Genomic DNA, 7,500 nt, shown 5'->3' on the forward strand with positions numbered 1-7,500 from the left:
TATCATTATCATTAAGATTATAATTATCATTATCATTAAGATTATAATTATCATTATCATTAAGATTATAATTATCATTATCATTAAGATTATAATTATCATTATCATTAAGATTATAATTATCATTATCATTAAGATTTTAATTATCATTATCATTAAGATTTTAATTATCATTATCATTAAGATTATAATTATCATTATCATTAAGATTATAATTATCATTATCATTAACATTATAATTATCATTATCATTAACATTATAATTATCATTATCATTAAGATTATAATTATCATTATCATTAAGATTTTAATTATCATTATCATTAAGATTATAATTATCATTATCATTAAGATTATAAGTATCATTATCATTAAGATTATAAGTATCATTATCATTAAGATTATAAGTATCATTATCATTAAGATTATAATTATCATTATCATTAAGATTATAATCATCATTATCATTAAGATTATAATTATCATTATCATTAAGATTATAATTATCATTATCATTAAGATTATAATTATCATTATCATTACTACTGATATCACCATTATTATTATTGTTGTTATTATTATCATTATTATCGTTACTATTATTATCATTAATAATATTATTATTATCGTTGTTATTATCATTATTAATATCATTATTATTGCAATTGGTATCATTATTACCATTATCCTTATATCATTATCTTTATTATTGTTGTTTTTATCATGATTATTATCATCACTATCTCCATCAACATTACTAACACTGTTATTGTTGTTATTTGCATTATTATCTCCATTAGTATCATTATCATTATCATTATTATTGTTATCGTTATCATTATTATCAGTATTGTAATTTTCAATATCATTATCATTATTATCATTGTTATTGTTGTCATTACTATCATTATCATTATCATTTTTATTATTACTGTTATCGTTGTCCCTATTTATTATTATTATTATATCATTATCATTTATTATTCTATCATTATCATTAGTAGTAGTAGTAGTATGATTGTTATTATCATTATTACTATTCTTATCACTATTTTCATTTTCAATGTTATTACAATTAATATCATTATTATTGTTATTATTATTATTATCATTATTGTTATTATTATTATTATTATTATAATTATCATTATTATTATTATTATTATCATTATTATCATTATCATAATCACTTTTACGATATTCATTATTATAATATTTATGATTATTATTATTTTTCTTATTATTATTATCATCATTATTATTATTATTATCATTATTATTATTATTATTATTACTATCATTATTATTATCATTATTATCATTATTATTATCATTATCACTATTATTATTATTATTATTATTATCATTATGATAATTGTTATCATTGTTGTTATTATATTTTTTATTATTATCATTATTATTATTATTATTATTATTATTGTTATTGTTATTATTGTTGTTGTTATTATCATTATTGTTGTTGTTATTACTTTTTTATTATCATCATTATCATTATTATCATTATTATCATGTCATCATTATTATTTTTATCATCACTATTATTTTTATTATTACTATCATTGTCATTATTATCATTATCACCATTATCAGTATTATCATCATTATTATTACCATCATCATCATAATAATTAGTAATACTATTGTTATTATCATTATTATTATTATTATTATTATTATTATCATTAACTTTATTATTAACTTTATTATTATTACTTTTATTATTATTATTATTATTATTATTATTGTTATATTACTATCATTATTATTATTATCATCATTATTAGTAGTATTAGTATCATAACCATGATCATTAACTTCACCATCATCAGTATTATTATCACTATCATTATTATCATCATTATTTCCATAACTATGATCGTTCCTGTTATCATTATTTCCATAATTATCATTGTTTCTATCATCATTATTATCATCATTACCATCATCTTTATTATTACCATCATTATTATTATCATTACCATTAGGGCGAAAACAAAAGAAAAGAATTGGGGAAATAAAGAAAATACACAGGAATACAAATCAAACATGATAACAGAATGAAATTTCTTCGAACGGACTACCGAGTGTAAAAAAAAAAAAAAAAATGAATCGAAAAATATATAAATAAATAAGAAAAACCGGACTCATCTTCCGAAAAGAAGCCATTGCAAGGGTATAGTGGATTCCTGAGTTAGACTGTCGCTGCGTTGAATAATGCAAGAGTCACCATCAATTTTACCTTCGAGGAGGAACTGTGTGACTGTGCCGAAGGATATTAGCTTACGGGGGGATTTTGAGGGAGGGGGGGAGGGAGAGGAGGAGGGGGATGAAGGGGTGAGGAGGGGGTGAGAAGGGAAGGAGGAGGGGGGTGAAGGATGGGGGAGGGGATGAGGAGGGAAGGAGGAGGGGGTGAGGAGGGAAGGAGGAGGGGGTGAGGAGGGAAGGAGGAGGAGGGGTGATGGAAGGAGGAGGGGTGAAGGAGTGGGGGAGTTAAGATTGAAAGGAAAGGGGTGATTGGGGTTCGAGTTGAGATGGAGGGGAGGGGGGGGGCTGATGACCTGTTTGAGTGGGGGAAGGAGCTGAGAGGGAGGAGGTAGAGAGCCTGTGGTGGGAGGAACTTGTTGCATAGGGGGTGAAGGGAGGGGAGGAGGGGGGTGAAGGGAAGATAGGAGGGGAGGGTGAAGGGAGGCAGGAGGAAGAGGGGGGAGAATGCTGGGGTTAAGAGTTAATATAACTGAAAAGTTGGAGGTTGAAGAACAGGTTTGGTGGGGTAGAGGCCTGAAGAAGTAGGGGATGGAGGGGGAGGAGGAAGGGGGGTGAGGTTAAAAGAGGGTGGAGGGCTGTGGTGTAGGACGATGGTAGGGGGGGGGTCCATGGGTAGGGGGGGATTAAGATGAAGTGTTGAGTCATGAAAAAGTGAAGAAAAAAATTATAATAATGATAATGATAATAACAATGGTAATTATAATAATAGCAATGATAAGAATAAGAATTATAATAATGATAATGAAAATATAAATTATGATAATAATAGTACGGAAAATATTAAGAGTAATAGTAATAATAATAATAATTATAATAATAATAATTATATAACAGAAATAATAACAATAATGATAATAATAATGATGATGATGATGATAGTAATAGTATAATAACAGTAATCGTAATTATAGTAATAATAATAATAATAATAATAATATAACAGAAATAATAATGATAATTATGATAATAGTAATGATGATGATGATGATAGTAATAGTATAATAACAGTAATCATAATTATAGTAATAATGATAATAATGATAATAGTTATAATGATAATAATAATAATAATAATAATAATAATAATAATAATAATAATAATAATAGTGGTAGTAGTAGTAGCAATAATAATAACAAAAGGACAAGGAAAAATCAAACGGAAACTGTTTATCTGATAACACTAACAAAGAGTGTGAAATCTACGGGAAAACATCCAGATTTCACTACTTGTACGGGTGGCTGTATACAAGAACAAAAAAAAAAAAAAGTTTGGGTAGGCCTATGCGAGCGTGAAGTCATCTCGAGGGAAGTGAAATAAGCTTTCGAGAAGGGGTGGAGAGGGGGGGGAGTGAAAGGAGGGATAGGGGGGGGGGGAGGAGTGAAGACTTCTATTGCTTTTCTCTTAACTGACGAGCAAAGTTTTTCGAGCGGATAAAAAAGTTGATAAATGTTTTTGTTTTTTTTGTGTGTGTGTTTGTATTTTTTTTTTTATCTTAATATTCTCATATTTATCATCAACATATTATAATTCAGTCAACGGGGCTAATTGGTAATGCTATATCAACGTTCTTATGATAATAACAATTATATATTCTGATATATGTTAAGGAGATTCGACTACAATTAAGAAAGCATTCACAGTTAGTATGACTATTTAGACGAAAACCTAAAATAAAATAAACAAAATGCAATTGAAACAGTGGTAATAACAACAACATAATATTACCATAATAACATAGTTATGACATCATAACAAATCAAAATAAGACAACATAACATAGAGACAAAATAGTAGTAATAACAACAACAACAACAACATCATAAAGCGATGTCCTTCGGAAGCAATGAAATTCCTCCCATCTTCTTTAAGAAAAATAAAAATAAAGGAAAAGAGCAAATATATGCAAGAATTCGAAGCATTGACAATAAGTTTGCGGTCAGTCTCTGCTGTCTGACATTACCCAATAATATGCAAACACAATCTATTGGAAAACAATTTGGAGGACGTGTGCGTGTGTGTGTGTACATGTATGCGCGTGTACGTCACTGCCTTAGATGTGCACTGCTGGTCTTAAAGAGAGAGAGTATGAAAGTAAGAGATAGCACAAGAGAGAGAGAAGGTAGGAGGGAGAGTGTAAGAGAGGATGGAGAGAGAGAGAGAGAGAGAGAGAGAGAGAGAGAGAGAGAGAGAGAGAGAGAGAGAGAGAGAGAGAGAGAGAGAGGTGGGGGGGTAAGAGGGATAGAGTAAGAGAGAGAGAGAGAAGTTAGGAGGGATAAAGTAAGATAAAGAGAGGGAGAGAGAGAGAAGTGAAGAGGGAGAGCAAGGGAGGAAAGAGAGATAGGGCAGTAAGAGACAAAACCCACAGACAGAAAAGAGAGAATGAACAACAGAATATACACACAGCGAAGAAGACATAAGAAACAAACAGATCTACAAATCATGAGAGAGATAAAAAGAGAGCGAACGAGAGACCAACAAACAAACAGATCAACCCCACACACACAGCAAGAGAAGAGGAAGCCGGAAGCAAAAGCAGAATCACGAGAGACGAGAAACAGAAGCAAAAAAAACAGAGACAGAAAAAAACCAGAGGAAGGCACGCACCGTCACCCGCACACAAGCAAAACGGAGAGACAGAGCCACAAGCATTCAAGCAAAGACACTTATATTTAATCAGTTGACTCACAAACACTAATCCTGTGAATTCATTGTACCATTTTCGTCACAACATCACGGTCCTAATTACCAGTGGAACAATGCTAATGATCGCAAATGTCTAGTTTATGCAGATTTATACGGGCTTTAATGAAGGACGTTGCAATTAGTAATAACACAAAGGAGATATTTCATCTTTCATTATCAGGTATTGAAGTCACTCACATCATTGAATATCATGCTTGCTGCCAGGAGAGGAAGGAATAGAGGTAAAAGGTAGATAAGAGAGAGAGAGATAAGAAGAGAGAACGAGGGAAGAAGGGGAGAAGAACAAGGAACATAATTTGTATTAAATGGAAGTAATCAGAGGATTGCAAAGAGGGAATTAAAAAGACAAATGAAATCTACACATTTGTTTTGCGTATGCATGTACGTGTCTGTGTGTGGGTGTGTGGGTGTGTGCCTGAGTGTGTGTCTGTGTGCATGTGTGTGTGTGTGTGTGTGTGTGTGTGTGTGTGTGTGTGAGTGTGTGTGTGTGTGCGTTATCCCTTCCTCCAGTCTCCTCTTCGCGGTCTCCTTTCTTGCCTTCCCCCTCCCTTCCCCCCACCCCTCCTATTGCATCCTGCTTCCTATATTTTCTCGTGACTTTTGTTTCTTACTCTTTCCTTCATTCATTATCTTCTCTCTTCGTCATAGCGTTGTTCGCCCTTTATTTTTCTCCCTCTCTTCCTTCCTCCCTTCCTTCCTCTATACCTCTTCTCCGTTCTTCTGTCTCATTCCTCGCTCTCTCTGCTATCTTCTCTCCCTCCTTTGTCTTTCCCCTCAATCATTCACCCCCCCCCCCCCTCTTCCTTCCCTCCCTTTTCTTTCTCTTCCCTCTTTTATCTTATTTTCTTATGTTTTATCTTACTTCCCCTCTCTTCCTCTTACCATTCTCTGTATCCCTTCCCTCTCTTCCCTCTCTTTCTCTCCCCCTATCTCTCCCTTTCACTTCATTCTCTCTATTTCTCCCTTTCACTTCATTCTCTTCATGCCTTCTCCTTTCCCTCTCTCCTGTATCTCTCCTCTCCCTCTTGCTTATCCTCCTCTCCCTTCTATCCTTTCCCTCTTTTACTCTATTCCTCTCTCCTTTCTCTCTATTTCTTTGATTCCCTTCATTCCTTTTCCCCCATTTCTCATCCCTTTTCTCTTTACCTTAACGCTCATTTTTTCTCACTTAATTATTTCCTCCCTTTTTTCTCCCTCTGCTCTCCCTCCTCTCTTACCTTTGTCTTCCTCCCTTCTTTCCTTTCCATTCTTCCCCCTACGTACCTTCACACCTTGTCATCCATTCCTCTCTCCCTTTCTTCTTCCTCCCCTTTGTCTCTTTCCTCTCTTACCTTTTTCTCCCTTCCCTCTTTCCTTCTCTCCCTCCCTTACTCCCTCCCTCCCTCTCTCCTTTCTCCCCTTACCCTACAGTTCCTTTACCTCACTAAGCTCTCTATGGTCCACATATCCTCTCATAAGAAGAGGCTATCTATCGCTACGGAGGTTATTAATCTTGCTCAAGACCCGAGAGGATGTCATGTATAAAAAGGGAAAAAAAAAAACGAAAAATAGTGGAAAAGTGAGAGAGAGAGAAAAAAAAAATTGAATGAAAGTAATCTTACGCATCATTGGCAGATCTTCGGATTCCTTCGCTCAAGCTCCTTTGGGGGTTGTGAGGGAGAAGGAGGAGGGGGGGAGGGGGGGTTGAGGGAGAAGGAGGTGGGGGGAAGGGGGGGTTGAGGGAGAAGGAGGAGAGGGGGAAGGGGGGGTTGAGGGAGAAGGAGGAGGGGGGAAGGGGGGGAGGGGTCGTGAGGGAGAAGGAGGGGTGGGAAGGGGGGGGGGTGAGGGAGAAGGAGGAAGGAGGAAGGAGGGAGAGGTGGGTCGGAGGGAAGAGGAGGAAGGAGGAAGGAGGGGAAGGAGGAAGAAAGAGGAAGACGAAGTAGGGACTAAGCGTGGGGGGGGGGGGGGAGAGGAAGAGAGAGGATATAGAGGGAGGAAGTGAAGGAGGGATAGGAGAGAGGAAGAGAGGAATAGGAAGCGAGAGGGAAATGAAGAATGAATGGGTAAGAAGCAACGGTAGAGTGGCTTAGAGGGAAGGAAAGAAGCGGGATAGGAGAAAAAAGATAGGATAGGAGGGGGATAGAGATAGACGGTGGATAGCGAGGAAGAGAAAGGAAGAGGATGGAAAAAAAACAAAAAAAACAGGGTGAAGAGGGGGAGAGGAAGGAAAAGGGGGGGGGGGAGGAAGAGGTTGCATAGGGGAAGAAAATTGGGAGAGGGACAAAGGGAGATAAAGAGGTAGGAAGAGGGAGATAAAGGGGGAAAGAGGGTAAGGAGGAAGGGTGGATAGGAGGAAGGTCGAGGGAGATGAGATGAGGGAAAGACAGGTGCAACGGGGGAGATGTGAGAGAGAAAATTAATAACAATAATGATGATAATGATAGTAATGATAATGATGATAAAAACAATAATAATAATAGTAATACTAATGATAATCATAATAATAGAAATAATGATAATAATAATAATAA

The sequence above is a fragment of the Penaeus chinensis genome, chromosome 10 (assembly GCF_019202785.1).
Source record: "Penaeus chinensis breed Huanghai No. 1 chromosome 10, ASM1920278v2, whole genome shotgun sequence".
NCBI classification, from domain to species: Eukaryota; Metazoa; Arthropoda; class Malacostraca; order Decapoda; family Penaeidae; genus Penaeus; species Penaeus chinensis.